This window comes from Phoenix dactylifera, unplaced genomic scaffold, assembly GCF_009389715.1.
Source record: "Phoenix dactylifera cultivar Barhee BC4 unplaced genomic scaffold, palm_55x_up_171113_PBpolish2nd_filt_p 000076F, whole genome shotgun sequence".
Taxonomy (NCBI): Eukaryota; Viridiplantae; Streptophyta; class Magnoliopsida; order Arecales; family Arecaceae; genus Phoenix; species Phoenix dactylifera.
Window position 1 is genome coordinate 1349284 of NW_024067675.1, and position 21680 is coordinate 1370963.

Below are 21680 nucleotides of genomic sequence, written 5' to 3' on the forward strand. Positions count from 1 at the left end.
CGGATTCGGGTTCATACCCGTAAACCACCATCTTTCCTTTATTTTATTATTATTATTATTATTTTCTTTCTTTCTTTCTTTTCTTTTCTTTTCTTTTTCTTTTCTTTTCTTTTCCTTTTCTTTTCTTTTCTTTTTGTCCCTTCCCCCCTTTCTTTCTTCTTTCTTTTTCTTTCTCCTCCTCCTCTTCTTCCGGCTTCTTCTCCTTCCCCCCCCTTCTTTCTTCTTCTTTCTTCTCCCGTGAAGGGAGGTCGGCGAGCTCGGGAGAGGCCAAGTCGAGGCCGGCGGCGCTCGCGACAGCCGGCCCTCTCCTTCTTCCCACGGAGGAGGCATGCAGACGGAAGAAGAAGAAGAGCCCACGACGGTCGGCATTCTCCTTCTTCCCTCTCTTCTTCTTTCTTTCTTTCTTACTTACTTTCTTTCTTTTCAAATGGTATAACAAAGAAATGAAGGGTAGAAATCCTTACCTCAGCCCCGACGAAGATCCGACGGCTTCTTTCCGGCGGCAATGGAGAAAGAGGAAGACCCGTGCTGTAGCTTCTCGGCTCTCTCTCTCTCCCCCCCTCTTGGGAGGCTGCACGAGGAAGAAGATCGCCCAAGAAGGAGGTCTGGCAGCTCCTCTTCCGGTGGTCTCAAAGGGAGGAGGAGAAGCCCTAAAAAAACTAGGGGGCCAGCTTCTTCGGATCTCCCCTTCTTCATGCTCCCTCACGTGCAACGCACGTGAGGCCAAGAGCTTGGGGCTGGGCCGGTCAAGTGGACCGGGCCCAGTTCCAGGGTCTCACATCCTTCCTCCCTTAAAAGAAATTTCGTCTACGAAATTTCATACATGCAGTTCAAGAGTAGAGAATACTTTTCCAAACTAAGTCATAACACTCTTCAAATCAAAGTCATCTTGTCTGACCAATGTCAAATAATTCTATTCATCACACTAACGTCCCAATGTCCGTAGTGTCTACCCACCTACTCTCATGTCATGTCAGATTTTCTTATCTTAGAATTTATCCATTCAGGCTCTGATACCACTTAAGTTGTCACGCCCCCAGCCCGAGATCGCGAGCCGAGGGTTCGCACCAACCGCCGCACACCCGTAGGAAACTCTCCTCACGAACATGCAAAGCATCTTAATCAAATCTCAAAAATGTAACTAAAATAATTCAACTGAAATAAATACAATCTTATTCCATTGACTGACACAAATTATAAAGTCTCACAATTTTAAATACGCAGCGGAGCAATAAAGATAAAACATCAATTTAAATAAAACCTAATCTAAGATAACTTGTGTCATAATTCTTTTATTCGCTCTTCCATATTGTAAAATCCCGGATCGAGCTAATTCTTCGGATCTGTAAAAACAGTAAGAAATCGTATAATAAGCTAGATAGCCCAGTAAGTCATAAATACTTTAACTAGATAATTCATATAATAACATAAAATATAAATACAAATTACGATGAATCAGCATAAAGACATAATCAATTTCTTTTCAAACACAAATCCATTGAAATCCGTATCTTTCAAATATCCATATACATAATCATAAATCTGATTCGAAACAAATCACATTCATCTCAACAGCCTTTAACTATGACCACACTTATACCCTGTGGCTAGGCCAGAAACAGAACCGCACTTATACCCGGCGGAGTGGGCCAGAATACCGCACTTATACCCTGCAGAGTGGACCAGAATACCACACTTATATCCTGTGGTGGGGCCAGAATTGTCAATGCATAACCCCCAATTTGCAGGGTTCAGAACATAGTCAGGCTGAGAGTTTCAAATCTGATGCACATCAAAATTCTTTTGTAACATAATAAATATATCATAATCCGATGTAAATATGCATATACGACGCAAGAACAGTAAATATATCCAAAAAATATTGTTCCAATTCATCTATCTATCTTTCATTCAAATCATCATCTCGTAAAATTCATAAATCATATATAAATTTATTAACAATTTATTCGATGCAAAAATAGTATTATATAAATGAAGAGTCTAGAAAAGGCAGTTCATTACTTACATTGAACGCGATCCACAATAAATCCAATTAAACTCACAAATTCCTCGCAGAACCTAATATCCAAAAATTATATTTTTCTTTTAAAATTCATCATAATATATATAAAACTTAAATTTTAACATTTTTACAGGGCCGACCCTGCAGAGGTATCTAGCACCCCGGGTTCGGATTCGGGTTCATACCCGTAAACCACCATCTTCCCTTTATTTTATTATTATTATTATTATATTCTTTCTTTCTTTCTTTTCTTTTCTTTTCTTTTCTTTTTCTTTTCTTTTCTTTTCTTTCCTTCTCTTTTCTTTTTCTTTTCTTTTTCTTTTCTTCTCTTCTCTTCTTCTCCAGAAGCTTCTCCCGACTTCTTCTTCTTTTTCTTCCTTCTCCCCTTTCTTTCTTCTTTTTTTTCTTTCTCCTCCTCCTCCTCTCCCGACTTCTTCTCCTTCCCCCCCCTTCTTTCTTCTCCCACGAAGGGAGATCGGCGAGCTCGGGAGAGGCCAAGTCGAGGCCGGCGGCGCCCGCAATGGCCGGCCCTCTACTTCTTCCCGCGGAGGAGGCATGCGGACGGAAGAAGAAGAAGAGCCCACGACACTCGGCATTCTCCTTCTACCCTCTCTTCTTTCTTTCTTTCTTTCTTTCTTTCTTTCTTTATTTTCAAATGGTATAACAAAGTAATGAAGGGTAGAAACCCTTACCTCAGCCCCGGCGAAGATCCGACGGCTTCTTTCCGGTGGCAATAGAGAAAGAGGAAGACCCATGCCGTGGCTTCTCCGCTCTCTCTCTCTCTCCCCCTCTTGGATAGCTGCACGAGGAAGAAGATCGCCCAAGAAGGAGGTCTGGCGGCTCCTCTTCCGGTGGTCTCAAAGGGAGGAAGAGAAACCCTAAAAAAACCAAGGGGCCGGCTTCTTTGGATTTTCCATTCTTCATGCCCCCTCACGTGGTTGCACGTGAGGCCAAGAGCTTGGGGCTGGGCCGGTCAAGTGGACCGGGCCCAGTTCTAGGGTCTCACAGTTTCTTTAGACATTTGGCCAGCGAGCTAAATTCACTGGAAGATAGATTATTAAGAATCAATTTAGATGATCTGTAAGTAATGGATTACAAGGGAGTGTTTTTAATCATCCTTGGCTGTTTAGCAATTCTCTGCTTTGTTCTTCGTTAACTTTGAACATGGAGGCTACTAATTTGGAAATGCGAGTTGCTGATCTTCTTTTTTTTATTATTATTTTTGAAGTGAAAAGAGAGGGAGTGAAACGCTTCCCCAAAACTTTTTATTAGGAAAAGTATAAAAAATCTGTACAAGAGGTAAAAGAGTAGAAGTTTCAAAGTAACGCAATGAGTGAGAGGACAAGGGACTAGGGCACTCATAAGTTGATCTCGACTCCCTTTTCCTTTGCCCTTACGAAGATTCCTTCAATATTATATCAGATAATCGATGCCTCCATGTTCTCATTTCGACAAGATTCCCTCGATGTTGAGAAGCAAGAATTGACTTATGGAGGGCCGCAGAAGCAGAAGATTATTTTAGATTTTTTTTTTATGCAGTCCTTCGTGGTTGGCTCAAGTGGTCAGGGGTTGAGACTTAACACCATGCCAATCTTTTTAATGAAACCCGTGAATGGGACATTGACAAAAGCAAACAATATTTTAATAGTCCTAACGTAACAATGCAGAATCTCATCCAAAAAAATAAGAAGATCATTTTTGAGTTTCTTAATTTTTTATAACTACTCAAGATTTCTTCGGCGAATAACCGATGTATGACTAAACACACGCTCTTATAAGTTCTCGCACCCAATCCCAAGAGGAAATTGGCCCGATAGACTTTTAGTGAGTCTTCATACAAGGGGAGTGTATAGAATGCAAATGCGTTATGAGGATTGGAAGATGGATTATAGAATTTTGGGTGGGTTTGGAAAGCTGACATTGCTCAAAGTAGAAGAAGCTTCAAACCAAAGTGTTTATGTACGATAAAGGCTTCATGAATTTGGGTTCCATGAATAGTGATCTCTGCCAAACAACTATGGAGAACTTGGATCATGCCCTTATCTCCTGTTCCTTTGCTCATAAGCTGTGGACCATTCGTGACCAAAAAAACTGAACCTGAATCTACCTATTCAATCTGTTGATGATCTCTGTTGTTACCTTCAATTCCAGTTCATGGGATGGCTAGTCTTTTTGGGTGAGGCCTTGCCACCTATTAACATAAAAAATATATATATATATCTAAATAGGCTTTAAAAGTTGAGTAGACCTGCGCTTAATTTAGAGAACATCCGTGGTTTCTTTACTTCCATTTAATTGGGATTCCTTGAAAAATGCCACGGTAGCTCAAAAAGGTCACTTGCCTGCCTTGCACCATTGGCCCATTTCCTGGAGTTATACTTTTGGGTCACTAAACCATTTTTTAGTAAATAATATCTTTTTTCTTTTTGAAGTCCAGCTATAGTCTATAGAACATCTCAGCAGCAAAGCCAATAATAATACACAATCTTTCTAGCATTAAAATAGTAAATGCAGAGATATTTATTTTAATAAAATATGAATATAAATTGGATATTGATAGATATAAATATAATTCAGATATTTACATTTTATCAGTCACCAAATTAAAAATATCAATGTAGAAGAAATGGGAACAGATCTATACATCAGATCCATTTTTAATCCTATATAGATTTGGGCATAGACCCTTGCCGGTTGATGTATCATCTTTTTTTTTTTTTTTGGTGTACCAGCATCTCACTACATACGGCTGTGAGTATGCCCGGAATAATCACAATACAAAATGCACTCTAGTGCCATTGGCACATGCTCCAATGCCCCCATGAGACTGCTCCAGTATGATATGCTGCAAAGGAGGTGATCCAGTCTGCCGCACTATTCGCCTCCCGAAATACGTGCCTGACACTGAAGGAATCGGACTCCTCTAGAAGAAGACAAATATCGCAGACTAGAGGATGCATATCTGTCCTAGCTCCGCCGCTCTGAATCCAGTCGATCACTGTAGCCGAATCGCCCTCAAGAGCAATCTGTCGCGCACCCAAATGCACTTTAGCATGAACAAGGCCCTCCCATGCTGCACACAACTCCACCACTAGGATTGACACATCAAAAATACGCCGACTTCCGGCGGTAATCATCCTGGAGTCCTGATCTCAATTATAAAACCCACACCACATCTGCTGCCGCCCTCTGAGCTGCTTCCATCAAAATTCACTTTGAGAAAACCAGGGGATGGGGACTCCCAGGATACCAACGATATCATTGCGTACCTGGGCACTACAAGAGCCAAAAGGAAGCCCCAGATGTCCCTGTCACCTCCGGGTGAACGCTGAGCTACTGCGCTAACCAACTCAGCTACATGAGCGGATGCTCTAGCCGCCACTGATCTCGGGTAGAACCCTTTGCCATCGAAATTTTTTGCATTCCTATCCAACCATATATGATATGCAACTTATGCCCAAACCACTCCCCTCTCCACTATGCCAAGTCGCCAAGCTGAATCTCTCACATGGCTCAGAAACATCTCTGAGAAAGTGAAGCTCTGCCGATGGCCCAAGGCGAAGCTCTAAATCTGAGTCGCTCACGGGTAGGTCAACACATGGTTGATGGTCTCCTCCTCCCCTGGACATCCCTCACAATCGACCGATATGCAAATCCCCCTCCGAGCTAGGGCTCCTCTAGTGGGTAGAATGCCTCATGCCACCCTCCACAAGAAGAGGGTTACCCGTGGATGGACTTGTAACCGCCAAATCCAACGGCCCTCCAGCTAACGAGTGGGCCCCGAGTCCAATACAATCTGAAGATCACCAACTGTAACTCCCGCCCTTCCTGTCGGGCTCCATATCCTCATATCCACCATCCCCTCTAAAGGTAGAGGGGTCGCCAGTATCCTCTCCGCTAAGGTGTCTCCGAAACGATGGTGGATCTGATCAATATCCCATCTGCTCTCTTCTGAAACTAAGAGGTCACATACTCTGCTGCCAACTATCACTGTTGGGTCAAACATGGTGGGCCATCTGGATAGTGGCAAACCGGCCATCCATCTGTCCTCAACATCACCAATACTGCGACCGTCCCCTACCGCCCATGCAATGTATCATTCTCAATGGCACTACTTAGGTGGTTCCGGCTCCTAATTCATCTAAACTAAAGTACCTCAATGCCATATATTAGTATTTAATGACCCCACAGGACCATCCTCTACAGATTCAAATACAAGATCTTCGCTTTAGAAAGCCCGTGCAAAATTAATGGAGGGTCTAATATCCTGGTGAAAAATATATGGCAAAATAATGATGATGATTGTGACAAAATAGACAAGACTTGTAAATATTTGCTACGTCTAATTGGGCAAAGCTCCCACTGAAGCCTTGGTATCTGATTCAAGGACACAAATTAATGTCACTTGTGAATTGCACATAATAACGCTGCGTTTGGTTGGGTAACAAGATGAATGAAAAGCTTGCAAGCTCGGCGTGATTTGACTCACCATACAAATATGTAAATAATTTTATACATTCTATATTATTTTAATTAATATGACTTCTATACAAATTGTTTCTATACTATATATCATGTAGATAATAATTAAATTACAATTAAAATTAATAGTTTAAACTATATTATCACGCCCTAAATTTCAAACATAATGAGGATGTACTATTGCAGGGTACCGTCTATGATAACATAAAGCCACCGATCATATTCTATATGCAAATCTATCACAAATAAAATATAATAAGAAGGTCCAATTCTATCATCCATTAAGTAATTAAACAAATACTAGTTTCAAGCATCTAAATCCATATTTAAGTACCAAAATTCAAAATAATCTAAATTAATAAGTCACCAACTATAAGTTCATAAGCAACTAATAAACTAAAATTCTGCTACTAAAACCTCCAAACATGCTAGCACGAGCCCTCGAAGCTTGTATCAATTCTTGCTCCTAGCAATCTTACTTGTTTGAAAAAAAGTTGAAAAAAAAGTTAAAAAAAGAAATATGAGCTACACCGTTCGGTAAGTAAAGCTTACATTTTTTTACCAGATCAAGTATAAATTTTTATATAAACAATGCACCATTAAAGAAAATACTAATTATTTAAAAATAAAATATTTCATAGAATGATAAAGCAAGTTATAAAGTAAATCATACATGCACTAATCATTTATATTTTATAAATATAGTTCCAACTTTATTTTACAAATAAAATTATAAATTATTTTTTCTATTTAGTCACATCATAGTTCAAAGCATTGCTCATAAACATTCGCGATAAGGTCACTTTATATACATGACAAGGCTATATTTTGTAATCGACAAAGTATCATTTTTATAATCGACAAAGTATTATATTTCATATGCCAACTTTATACCCACTGGTAGAGTTATATTTTATATGAAACTAGTTCCATATATCGATCTTTCCTAATTCTAGTGTGTCATACATAGCTATTTGAGAGCCTTTTAAATATTAATTTTTCTAATAATATATACATAAGTAAGTAGAGAAATACTAAATAGCATGATAAGATTTATACTTCATAAACATGATATTTTTATCAAAAAAAGTTTATGAAAATTCTTTTCATAATAAAGCATGATTTTCATAATATATATGCCGATCTTCTATTTTTTTTAAATAGAATATTATCAATAACAAACCATATGCACGATAGTTTGAATTAATAAGGAGTGTAAGGTCTATGGGACTTTTCCCTTTTGAACCTTTAAAATTTACCATGTGAAGTTAAACCTATTTAAATATATTAAATACACAATTAATTCCTATTTGTGGAGTGATTGATTAAAACCCCATTTGATTTTGATGAGTTCAAAGCATTTGAGTATATCTTTTGATTACTAATGAATTCAATTGAGTGTTTCAGTGAAAATCCTGTCTAAGTGTCCCAAGACTTGGTTCATAATTTTTGGATAAGTTAAGGAGTCTGTTTGAACCAATGTCTGAGACTCGAGTCGACTCCCGAGTATCACGAGTCGACTCCAAGCGTATCAAGTTCACTGGCACGAGCTCGAGTTGACTCCAGATAAGTACGAGTCGACTCCGACTGAGAACAGACAGAAGGACAGAAAGCTTCAACTCAGAATCTGTCAGCGAGTCGACTCCCGAAGTGCGCGAGTCGACTCCGATGTTCACCGAGTCGACTCCAAGGAAGTAAGAGTCGACTCCAAGCAGTCACAGGCAGAAAAGTCAGAGAACAGTTTTCGGGTCTGAGATTCGAGTCGACTCCAGTGGAACGCGAGTCGACTCCGATAGGTGGCAAGTCGACTCCAGAGAAAGCAAGAGTCGACTCTCAGCGGTACACAAAGAAAAAGTCAGAGAGCATTTTATGGACTCTGAGATTCGAGTCGACTCCCGCAATACGCGAGTCGACTCCAAGACACCGCGACCCCAAGACAGACAGAAAACCAAGTTACTGCCTCTGAGATTCGAGTCGACTCCCAGACAGCTCGAGTCGACTCCAAGACAGCTTCACGTCAAAAGGCAGAAGACCATCTTTCGGAAACTGAGAGCCGAGTCGACTCCAAGGAAGTTCGAGTCGACTCCAAGACTGGACGAGCCAAAAGACAGAGGATCGGGAGTTCGGGCTCTGAGATTCGAGTCGACTCCCAGGACAGTCGAGTCGACTCGAGTGGACAAAATTCAAAATTGGATCCACGGACTTCAGTGGATGAGCTGACTCCAAAATTGCCAAGTCAGCTCCAGAAGTTGACGAGTCGACTCCAGGTCAAGACGAGTCGACTCCCAGTCGTGAAGGCAACTTTAATTCAAATTTGGAACAGTTGCCGAGTCGACTCCGGAAAAGCTTGAGTCGACTCCCGCTACAGCCGAGTCGACTCCTGATCGCGCGAGTCGACTCCAACCCACCAACGGTCATATTGTCAGGCTGCGCAGAGTATTCAGAACGGGCAGAAAAAGCACTCTAACGGCTAGTTTCCGTGGGGGTTGGCTTAAATAGCCACAGAGGACTGTAGCAAGGCAGAGAACAACCATTCCACTCCAACTAATCAAGCATTCAAGCTCTGCAACGTGCTCTTCAACGAAAAAGAGGAAGATCTGCATTTACTGCTTCCAACTACATCTTCCCAGCAATTAAAGCCTCCTTCTCCTGCATTCAAGTCGACTACTCTTTCAAGAGGAGACCAGAAGTTTAAGAAGCCATTCCTCATCTCCAATCTAAAAGCGTTTGAGGCTTCTTAACTTCATTTATTGTTCATATTGTTTTCATCTGCTTTTTGAGAAGCTCATTTTCTGTTTTCTTTCTACAACTTGTATTTACTTAGTTCAATCGGGGATTGAATCAAGGGGATTGAGGTTGGTTGGTGAGCCGAGTTAAAACCAACGTGTGTAAGGGTTTGATTGTGATTCCGGAAAAACAATCGGGGCGGTTCTAGTCGGTGAGCCTGGGAAAACCGACCGAGTTCGTTGTGAGCTCGTAAAACAACAAGTTTGGTTGTGAGCTTGGAAAACAACCGGCTGTAATCCAAGGGGGTTATAGTGAATTTCCAAGTGAGACTTGGGGAGTGGACGTAGGAGCAAGGGTTAGCTCCGAACCACTATAAAACCTTGTGTTTGTGTTGGATTGTCTCTCTTCTTCTTCCCCTCACATCACTCACAGCACTTAGCATTAATTAAATAACCTGCAATAGTTTTTAATTAGTCAACCACATCGTTTTAATTATTCAAATTATTTTAAAACCCAATTCACCCCCCCCCTCTTGGGTTGTCTATCTGGGCAACAAGTGGTATCAGAGCCTAAACTCTTCCACCCAAGAGTTAAAAGATCAAAATGACAACCCCATTTGGATCTTCCCACATTGAGGGTCAGTCCACCCAAAGACCCCCTTTCTTTAATGGATCCGACTACTCATACTGGAAGGCTAGGATGAGAATATTCATCCAAGCCCAAGACTATGAGATGTGGACCATTGTAGTAAATGGCCCATACATCCCATCCATATATGTAGAGGGTATCAAGGTACCCAAACTAGAAAAGAATTGGGATGAACATGACATGAGGAAGGCACAACTAAACTCTAAAGCTATGAATGTGTTTTATTGTGCCTTGGATAGAAATGAATTCAATAGGGTCTCTACTTGCAACTCTGCAAAAGAGATTTGGGATAGACTTGAAGTGACCCATGAGGGCACGAATCAAGTTAAAGAATCCAAAATTAATATATTGGTTCATAAGTATGAACTATTTAAAATGGATTCTAATGAGACAATTACTAGCATGTTCACTAGGTTTACTGACATTGTCAATGGCCTAAAAAGCCTTGGCAAGAGCTATACTAACAGTGATCTTGTCAGGAAAATACTTCGCTGCCTACCAAGGTCATGGGAAGCCAAGGTGACGGCAATCCAAGAAGCTAAAGACTTGAACAAGCTTCCACTTGAAGAGCTCCTTGGATCCCTAATGACTCACGAGCTAACTATGAAGCAACACAGCGAAGAGGAGTCCTCCCACAAGAAAAAGGTAATAGCTCTTAAGTCTACTTCATCTAACAAGGACTTGTCTTACAGTAGCAGCAGTGACGAAGAAGAGAATGAGGAAGATGATGGTGAGGCTCTTCTTGTGCGCAAGTTCAAGAAATTCATCAACCACAAGAAGTCCTATCATCAAAGGAGAGGCCCCTCAAATTCCTACCGCAAGGACAAAGGTAAGGAAAGGGAAAATGAGGGGATTGGGTGTTACGAGTGCAAGAAGCCGGGTCACATAAGAGCTGAGTGCCCCTTACTGAAGAAGGGGAGTAAGTACAAGAAGAAGAAGGCTCTTGTCACAACACTATCCGACTCCGACTCATCATCCTCCTCATCAGATGATGAACAAGAAGAGAAGGCCAATTTCTGCTTCATGGCCAATGAAAATGAGGTAACTTCCGATACGCATCCTGATTTTTCTTTTGATGAACTTTATGATGCATTTAATGAATTAATGGTAGAATATAAGGCCATAAATCTTAAGAATAAAGAACTAAAAATAGCTAATCAATCATACCTACATAAATACGATAAATTAGTTAAGGATAAGGATTTAATCATCAAAGAAAATATAGAACTTAAGACAAGCAACCAACTTTTAACTCAAAAGACTAGTACCTTAACTAAAGATAATGAAAAACTAACTAAGGAACTTTCAGAACTTAAAAATCATAAACAAATCTTAAATAAGGATCTCACAAAAGAACTTAATGACCTAAAAGCAGAAAATCAAACTCTAACTAAAGAACTTAACAAATACAAACCCTTAGTTGAAAAATTTACATATAGTTCTGAAAAATTAAACATGATACTTAATAGTCAACGAGCCGTATTTAATAAAGCGGGTTTAGGGTATAAACCAAGAAATAAACAAAAACTTCTTAGTAACTTCTTTGTTAAAGCTGGGGAAACTAAAACTAAGAAAATAACTTGCTTTTGCTGTGGTACTATAGGTCATAAAGCGAATGTGTGTAATTTTAGGAAAAATAAAACAAAAAGAAAAATTAAAAGGGTATGGGTTCCAAAAGGAACCAACTTGACTAACCATGAAGGACCCAAGAAAACTTGGGTACCTAAGATGACATGATTTGCTTGTGTAGGAGTGTCTTGCAGCCAAGGTCAACAAAAACTGCTGGTACTTGGATAGTGGCTGCTCAAGGCACATGACAGGTGACAAAGATCAATTTTTCACCCTTGAAGCTAAGAAGGGAGGTGCTGTGACTTTTGGAGACAACAACCAAGGTCACATCATTGGTATTGGTAAAGTTCAAATCACCCCTTCTACTTTTATTGATAATGTTAGATATGTTGATGGTCTTAAGCATAACTTATTAAGCATTAGTCAATTATGTGATAAAGGGTATGATGTTATGTTTAAGCCATCACTATGCATTATAACAAACCCTAATGATAATAGTTTAGTTTTTAAAGGGATTAGACGTGGAAATGTATATGTTGTAGACCTAGAAGATCTTGCAAAATATAACCAATGTTTAGTTGTAAATGAAACTAAAGATAATGATGCTAGTTGGTTATGGCACCGTAAGTTAGGTCATGCAAGCATGGACACAATAACTAAACTAGTTAAAAGAGACTCCGTGATAGGTTTGCCAAAATTAAAATTTGAAAAGAACAAAATATGTGAAGCATGTCAATTTGGCAAACAATCTAGGAACTCTTTTAAATCCATAAAATGTGTCTCTACCTCTAGGCCTCTAGAATTATTACACATGGACCTATTTGGTCCAACTAGAACAACAAGCCTAGGTGGAAATAAATATGGTCTAGTTATAGTAGATGATTACTCTAGGTACACATGGGTCATGTTCCTAGTGCATAAGGATCAAGCATTTTCTATGTTTAAGAAGTTCCATAAGGAAGTAACAAATGCTAGAGAGTCTTCAGTCATAGCCATTAGAAGTGACCATGGTACCGAATTCGAAAATCAGTCATTTAATGAATTTTGTAGTAAGAAGGGGATAACCCATAATTTCTCAGCACCTAGGACACCACAACAAAATGGAGTGGTGGAAAGGAAGAATAGAACACTAGAGGAAATGGCTAGAACTATGTTATGTGAAAGTAACCTCCCTAAGTACTTTTGGGGAGAAGCCATTAATACCTCTTGTCACATACTAAATAGAGTTCTATTGAGACCCATTATAAAGAAAACACCTTATGAACTGTGGAAAAACAGAAAACCAAAGGTTAATTATTTTCATGTTTTTGGATGTAGGTGTTTTGTGCATAATAATGGAAAAGATAATCTAGGGAAATTTGACCCTAAATCTGATGAAGGAATATTCTTAGGTTATTCTACAACTAGTAAAGCCTATAGAGTCTTTAATAAAAGAACCTTAGTTATAGAAGAATCTATACATGTTGTTTTTGATGACTCTAGTGACATCTCGTCTAGTAAGAAGGTTAATTTTGATGATGATATGGAAATACTTGAAGAAAAAATAGATGAGATGGGATTACAAGATGATAATCAAAAGTTGATTGAAGGAGAATCATCAAGCCAGGAGGCTATTATGGATCATGGGCTAACTAAAGCTTGGAGGTATGCTCATGGGCATCCTAAGGAACTAATTCTAGATGATCCATCTCAACCCGTTAGGACTAGAGCATCCCTTAGGAATTTGAATAACCATCTAGCTTTTGTTTCACACTTTGAGCCCAAACATATAGAAGAAGCCGAAAATGATGTAAATTGGATAAATGCAATGCAAGAAGAACTAAACCAATTTACTAGAAACAAAGTGTGGAATCTAGTAGAGAGACCTTCTGAATATCTAATTATTGGTACTAAATGGATTTATAAAAATAAACTTGATGAAAATGGAATTGTTATAAGGAATAAGGCTAGACTAGTAGCAAAGGGGTATAATCAAGAAGAAGGTATAGATTTTGATGAAACCTTTGCTCCCGTAGCTAGACTTGAGGCGATTAGACTACTATTAGCATATGCATGCTCTAAGGACTTCAAACTATTTCAAATGGATGTAAAAAGTGCATTTTTAAATGGGTATATTAATGAGGAGGTATATGTAGAACAACCTCCTGGTTTGAAAATCATCAATACCCCAATCATGTATATAAGCTAAATAAAGCACTTTATGGTTTAAAACAAGCACCTAGAGCATGGTATGAGAGGCTTAGCAAATTTCTATTAGAACATGAATTCTCTAGGGGAAATGTAGATACAACACTATTTCTGAAAAAGCAAAATAAGGATATGTTATTAGTACAGATTTATGTTGATGATATCATTTTCGGTGCTACTAACAATCGCCTCTGCGAGGAATTTGCTGATTTGATGCAGAGTGAGTTTGAGATGAGCATGATGGGAGAGCTGAACTACTTTCTCGGGCTTCAAATCAAACAGTCTGAAGGAGGCATCTTCATCAATCAAGCCAAATATATCAAGGAGATGCTCAAGAAGTTTGACATGGAGGGAAACAAGTCAATCAGCACCCCCATGAGCTCATCATGCAAGTTAGACCAAGATGAATCAGGTAAATCTGTAGATCAAAAACTTTATAGAGGTATGATAGGATCTTTACTGTATCTTACTGCAAGTAGACCTGATATTATGTTTAGTGTGTGCATGTGTGCTAGATATCAGGCTAATCCTAAAGAATCACATCTAGTTGCAGTTAAGAGAATTTTTAAATACTTAATAGGAACTAAGAACATAGGGCTATGGTACTCTAAAGAATCTAGCCTAAACTTAATAGGGTACACAGATTCAGACTTCGCTGGATGTAAGCTTGATAGAAAAAGTACCAGCGGGTCGTGTCAATTTCTAGGAGAAAACCTTATCTCATGGTTTAGCAAGAAACAAAACTCGGTTGCATTATCCACTGCAGAAGCTGAATATGTTGCAGCCGGGAGTTGTTGTGCTCAAATCTTATGGATTAAACAACAATTAGAAGATTATGGCATTAAACAAGATAAAATTTCCATTAATTGTGATAATACAAGTGCCATAAACCTAACTAAAAATCCAATTCAACATTCAAGAACTAAATACATTGAGATAAGACATCACTTCATAAGAGATCATGTATTGAATGGTGATGTGACACTCCAATTTGTTTGTACTGATAATCAATTAGCAGATATTTTTACAAAACCCCTAAGTGAAGAGAGGTTTAGTGTGCTTAGGAGGGGATTAGGAGTGATTGATCCATCCTAGTGGTTCCACTAGATACATTGATTTTGATGATTACAATGTGGTTAAAAATAGAGTTTCTTTCCAATGATCATCAAATCAGATCTTAATTAAGTAATTTTCCGTCATTCGGCACGATTATAGCATGAGTTTTAGGTGCGTGCCAAAGTTAGAGACGACTCGAGTAAGTTTCAGAGCCGGCTCCTAAGGGGGAGTCGACTCGCGCATTGGCGGGAGTCGACTCGCAAAGATGGCAGCAGAGGGGGAGTCGACTCGCATACTGTCGGGAGTCGACTCGAGGTCCACAGGCGCATAAGGAGAGTCGACTCGCGCATATTCTGGAGTCGACTCGAGGTCGAGTCGACTCGCGACTCAGTGGAGTCGACTCGCAGTCGGGATCCGACTTTTTAACCCTAGATTTGTCGTTTCGAAAACACTTTTCTTTCAAGCCGCCACTGTTCAAAAAGCCCTAGAGCCGACTCCTAGGTCGTCCCCGATCGTCTCCAAGCCATTTTCCCGTCGATTCTTCGCCGGACATTGAGTTCTCCTCCCTTCCTAGGTCATTCCCGGTCGGTTCCGAGTCTTTTCCGTCGGTCCTTCACCGTCCTCTAGGTTTTTCCTCTCAGTTTAGGTCAAAATGCCGCGTAAGACCGTAGTTAGGAAGAGGTCCCGACCCGAGGCCGGTCCCGAGCGGCGCTCCAAGGCGCGGCACGATCCCGCGAGGCAACCACCTCCGGCTCGTTCCCCGCCTAGGGCGGTTCCCGCGAGGCCATTGGCCGGGAAGGTCGTCTCCACCGGGAGGTATGTCGATTTCGACTTCCTCTCCCGGGAAGGGTTCACCATAGGTGATAGACTTAGGGCCCAGGGCCTAGAGTACTTCCTTACACTGGACCTCCCCACATACCCGGGCCTTATTAGAGAGTTCTATGGTACCGTCCATCGGGGAGATGGAGGTATCGAGGGCACAGTAGCCGGTGTCCCTTTGCGTGTCACGGAGGATCTTATTGCCCACATCCTCCACCTTCCATTAGCAGGGGTGGCTCCCGCACACCCTGAGGATAGGGTTGAGGCCCTTACGGCCGTTCTAGGACATCCACCCCAGTCACCTCTAGACGAGGTATCCGCGAGCTCACTACCGATTGAGGTGCGGATCCTCTTGAGTATTTTGTCTAGATCCATCTTCCCTAAGACAGGGAGATTTGATTTTGTAAATGAGAGAGACCTAGCTCTTATGTTCTATATCCTTCAGGACACCCCAATCAACTTCCCTAAGCTCATCTATAGGTATATGTGTGAGCCCCTAGATAGACCTAGGCTCACCCTCCCATACGGCATGATTTTCACCCTTCTTTTTAGGGAGTACGAGGTTCCCATTCCTGAGGGGGAGCCCTTTCGCGCTTTGCGATGGACTGATCGCACGCGTGCGAGGACCCTACACAGGATGGGGTTTCGGAAGAGAGAGGGGGTATGGGTTAGGAAGTCTACCATCACCGCTCAGACCACCAGACCTTCACCCAGTCCTGAGCCCGATTCAGACTACCCAGACCTTCCAGACCATCCAGACCTTCCATCCACTCCTCCTGCTCCTACCACCTCCGCCGGACCTTCCTCCTCGGCTCCACCATCCATGGAGGTCCGGATTGATCCTGAGCAGCTCCGGGAGCTGCGACAGGAGATAGTCAGAGATGTGAGGGATGAGCTGCTTCGGAAGCTCCGAGGTGCGGTGCCTGCTCCCACTCCTGCACCCGTATCTTCTCAGTTGGTCCCTTCCTTGACAGCCGTGACTGACATGACGGCTCATGTACGGGAAGAGATCTACAATGTCCGGAGTTTGGTCCAGGCCCAGTTCCACAGCATGAGTGAGGTCACGAGCACCACTCGACAGATGCGAGAGGACATAGGTCGTGACATGCACACCACCACCGAGGGGGCCGAGCGCTTGTCGAATGTACTCATCGACAAGCTGGACGCACTTCAGACGTCGGTGACTGGGCTTCAGACGTCGGTGACTGAGCTCTCCACTACATATAGCAGAGCCACTACGTCTATTATCACGCAGCTTGGCCATGTTACAGATGCAGTCACCCTCCTCATGGAGCAGAGCCGATTGAGAGGAGGAGCCACATCCACGAGAGGAGGACCCACATCCTCGAGAGGAGGTGCCTCATCCTCGAGGAGGCCATAGATGTTTTTGTGTTTTGTCTTGTTTTACTTTACTTATTGTATTCTCACATGTATTCACATTCATATCAATACAATGAGTAGACATTTTATCTTCAATTATGTGCCATTTGATGATTGGTTGTGCCATTGATTGTGTGTGATTGCCTCCTTTTTGATATGATGACAAAAAGGGGGAGAAATAAAATATGTAAAAAAAAAGGGGAGAAATATGTATAAAGTATGTAAAAGGGGCGAAATATGTAAAAGAAATCAATGGAAATCAATAAAAACATAAAACTCTTAAAAACACACAAATTTGTTCTAAGTGGATTCGGTACCTCGAGGCTCATTATCTCTCTTTTGGGGCTCCTAATGGAGTAATCTCCAGAATCTATTCAAGGGATATTCGGAGATTAGCTGAATCCTACACAAGAACAAATTGACAGATTTTTCCTCTAAATACAAAAAATTCAGTTCAAAAACTTCAAAGCATTAAAAGGAAATTCAGAGAATCAAAACATAGTTGAATGCATATGTTGAGGGGGAGAATCTGAATTTTAATCAAACTAAATCATTAATGACATATAAGCCAAACAATTGATTGCATAATATGAAGGCTTATATAATTCCAAATGAAAGGGGGAGCTTTAACTCCGAAATTTATTGTTTCACTCCTTTCAAGCTTGGATAAATTGAATTACCAGACATTTGAATTTATTTATGGATTTTATTTCATTATTTATTGAGCAATTCATTTTACATATACTCAAAGTTTTGTCATCATCAAAAAGGGGGAGATTGTGGAGTGATTGATTAAAACCCCATTTGATTTTGATGAGCTCAAAGCATTTGAGTATATCTTTTGATTACTAATGAATTCAATTGAGTGTTTCAGTGAAAATCCTGTCTAAGTGTCCCAAGACTTGATTCATAATTTTTGGATAAGTTAAGGAGTCTGTTTGAACCAATGTCTGAGACTCGAGTCGACTCTCGAGTATCACGAGTCGACTCCAAGCGTATCAAGTTCACTGGCACGAGCTCGAGTCGACTCCAGATAAGTACGAGTCGACTCCGACTGAGAACAGACAAAAGGACAGAAAGCTTCAACTCAGAACCTGTCAGCGAGTCGACTCCCGAAGTGCGCGAGTCGACTCCGATGTTCACCGAGTCGACTCCAAGGAAGTAAGAGTCGACTCCAAGCAGTCAGAGGCAGAAAAGTCAGAGAACAGTTTTCGGGTCTGAGATTCGAGTCGACTCCAGTGGAACGCGAGTCGACTCCGATAGGTGGCAAGTCGACTCCAGAGAAAGCAAGAGTCGACTCTCAGCGGTACACAAAGAAAAAGTCAGAGAGCATTTTATGGACTCTGAGATTCGAGTCGACTCCCGCAATACGCGAGTCGACTCCAAGACACCGCGACCCCAAGACAGACAGAAAACCAAGTTACTGCCTCTGAGATTCGAGTCGACTCCCAAACAGCTCGAGTCGACTCCAAGACAGCTTCACGTCAAAAGGCAGAAGACCATCTTTCGGAAACTGAGAGCCGAGTCGACTCCAAGGAAGTTCGAGTCGACTCCAAGACTGGACGAGCCAAAAGACAGAGGATCGGGAGTTCGGGCTCTGAGATTCGAGTCGACTCCCAGGACAGTCGAGTCGACTCGAGTGGACAAAATTCAAAATTGGATCCACGGACTTCAGTGGATGAGCCGACTCCAAAATTGCCAAGTCAGCTCCAGAAGTTGACGAGTCGACTCCAGGTCAAGACGAGTCGACTCCCAGTCGTGAAGGCAACTTTAATTCAAATTTGGAACAGTTGCCGAGTCGACTCCGGAAAAGCTTGAGTCGACTCCCGCTACAGCCGAGTCGACTCCTGATCGCGCGAGTCGACTCCAACCCACCAACGGTCATATTGTCAGGCTGCGCAGAGTGTTCAGAACGGGCAGAAAAAGCACTCTAACGGCTAGTTTCCGTGGGGGTTGGCTTAAATAGCCACAGAGGACTGTAGCAAGGCAGAGAACAACCATTCCACTCCAACTAATCAAGCATTCAAGCTCTGCAACGTGCTCTTCAACGAAAAAGAGGAAGATCTGCATTTACTGCTTCCAACTACATCTTCCCAGCAATTAAAGCCTCCTTCTCCTGCATTCAAGTCGACTACTCTTTCAAGAGGAGACCAGAAGTTTAAGAAGCCATTCCTCATCTCCAATCTAAAAGCGTTTGAGGCTTCTTAACTTCATTTATTGTTCATATTGTTTTCATCTGCTTTTTGAGAAGCTTATTTTCTGTTTTCTTTCTACAACTTGTATTTACTTAGTTCAATCGGGGATTGAATCAAGGGGATTGAGGTTGGTTGGTGAGCCGAGTTAAAACCAACGTGTGTAAGGGTTTGATTGTGATCCCGGGAAAACAATCGGGGCGGTTCTAGTCGGTGAGCCTGGGAAAGCCGACCGAGTTCGTTGTGAGCTCGTAAAACAACAAGTTTGGTTGTGAGCTTGGAAAACAACCGGCTGTAATCCAAGGGGGTTATAGTGAATTCCCAAGTGAGACTTGGGGAGTGGACGTAGGAGCAAGGGTTAGCTCCGAACCACTATAAAACCTTGTGTTTGTGTTGGATTGTCTCTCTTCTTCTTCCCCTCACATCACTCACAGCACTTAGCATTAATTAAATAACTTGCAATAGTTTTTAATTAGTCAACCACATCGTTTTAATTATTCAAATTATTTTAAAACCCAATTCACCCCCCCTCTTGGGTTGTCTATCTGAGCAACACTATTCGATAACTTTAATAGTATTAGAATAACAAGAAAAGAGGATGCTTAGTCAAATGACAATGTTTGATGGCTTTGGATAAGAGATTCATCAATGAATCATAAAGTAGGGACTCGATTAAGACCAAGATTTTTTAATAAGAATCATTAATAATGGGTTTCAAAGATATCCTACAAAAGTCGAGATGATCGGTCCAATAAGCTACTTGGGCACCATGATAATTCATGGCCTCTTTACTAGGGTTAACTTGGATCTATAGGAAAATGAGACAAGACTCTAAACTGGGATTCATAGGCCTTTTTAGAGAGAAAGAGGGAGAAGAGAGAAGAATAGAGAAATAAGTGGGAGAAAGAGGGAAGCTTCATCTCTTCTAAAAGAGAAAGGGGAGGTCGGGATCGCTGGAGACCGTGCCAGGTGGCATAGTCGGTTGCCGGATATTGTGAACAGCCTATGGCAGTGACCGACCAGCAAGAAATCAATAGAAAAAGGGTCAGAAAATAGCGATAGAAAGACTTTCTTCATTTTTGTCTAGTGGCCGATCACTAGCGGCCATGTCTGCTATGGAGGTTGTAGGGAGGTCGAGAAGTCCATCTAGGGGTTCAGTGTCAAGAGGTGGCGGTGCCAGTGATTAGAAAAAAAGAGAGAAATTCGGCCAAAAATCGGGGATAGTCTGATGGATTTCTTGGCTAGAAGCTATGATTCAAAGCTTAAGGATGGGAAAGCAAAGAGAAGGGAGATCAGGAATTACCTTGGCTTTGGTTATCTCTTTGAACCCGGTATGCAGAGAGAGCACAAAGCTAGGAATTGGTGGACTCAATGGGAAAAAATAGGGAGAACGAAATGGAACTCTCGACGGTGGAGGGTCATGGAGGAGAGAAGAGGTGTTCTTATAGAGGACTTCCCAGGGTTCTGCCCGAGTCTAACGTCCCTAAGAGTCCGTTTTCATCCTAGAGTCGTCAAAGAAGAAGACTCCCATCAGGAGTCTTCTGCATCCCTAGTATGTGCAACATGCATGCCGCATGATGGGCCCTGGCTTCTATGATCCAAGCCGGTCCAATGCAAGGTTGCATATATATATATATATATATATATATATATATATATATATATATATATATATATATATATATATATATATATATATATATATATGAAAGCCTTGTAATATCTTAATCCCTTATTAGGGCATTTGGCATAAAGTGATCATCCCAAGATCAAGAGTAATATGAGTGGAGGTAATAAGATCACCGTATTTGATTACACCCCGGTGACCATACATGGTAGTGATTCCAGATTACACCCACTTCTCAAATCACCTCCCAACCCAGTGATGGGATACCCATCCTTGAGATCGAGAACCCGAGATCACCCCTGAGCAATAATTTTGAGCTAAAAGTTGAGAACAAAAATAACCCTTAGTCCTGTAGAAAAATTGATATATCAATATATCGTTAATATATTATGTCAATACTATATATGTATTATATTATTTTGATATTATATATTATATTTATGATATATATTATATTATAATATATTGTTAATCATATTATTATTCAATAATAAATTTAAATTATAACAAGAATGTATTATTGCATTTTATATTTATATAATGAAAGTATTTAATATATTACTTCTATTTGTCTTATTTTTAATCAAAATAATTATTAGTATTAAAAAATAATATATTATAAGTATAAATAAATATATTAATTGTATAATAATAATTATTATATCTTTATTAATTATTTTTTTGGAATATATTAATAATTAATATAATGATAAATTTATTAATATTTTATTATAATATATTTTATATGATTAATAAATATATTTTATGGAATATATCAGAGACAGTTTTGGTATGATATGATGAGTGATCTTGAATTCTCATAAAATACCAAACATGTTACTTGTGGACATTTGGAAATCTTTATTCACTGGATCATAGCATACCAAACGTGATGATCTTAAGTCATCGGAGATCAAATTATCCCGAGATAAGGATCACTGGTGAGCTGCTAGTGAAAAGCTTGAGTTAT

General features: G+C 40.6%; 1 long non-coding RNA gene across 1 annotated transcript; it reads right to left on the reverse strand.

Moving 5' to 3' along the window:
• Nucleotides 1–1150: 1150 nt before the first annotated feature.
• On the reverse strand, nucleotides 1151–3231 carry LOC103711436. Its single transcript, XR_604766.3, has 3 exons — nucleotides 2716–3231; nucleotides 2027–2079; nucleotides 1151–1343 (listed from the first exon to the last, which is right to left on the reverse strand). It is a non-coding gene; the product is annotated as an uncharacterized LOC103711436 (long non-coding RNA).
• Nucleotides 3232–21680: the final 18449 nt, after the last annotated feature.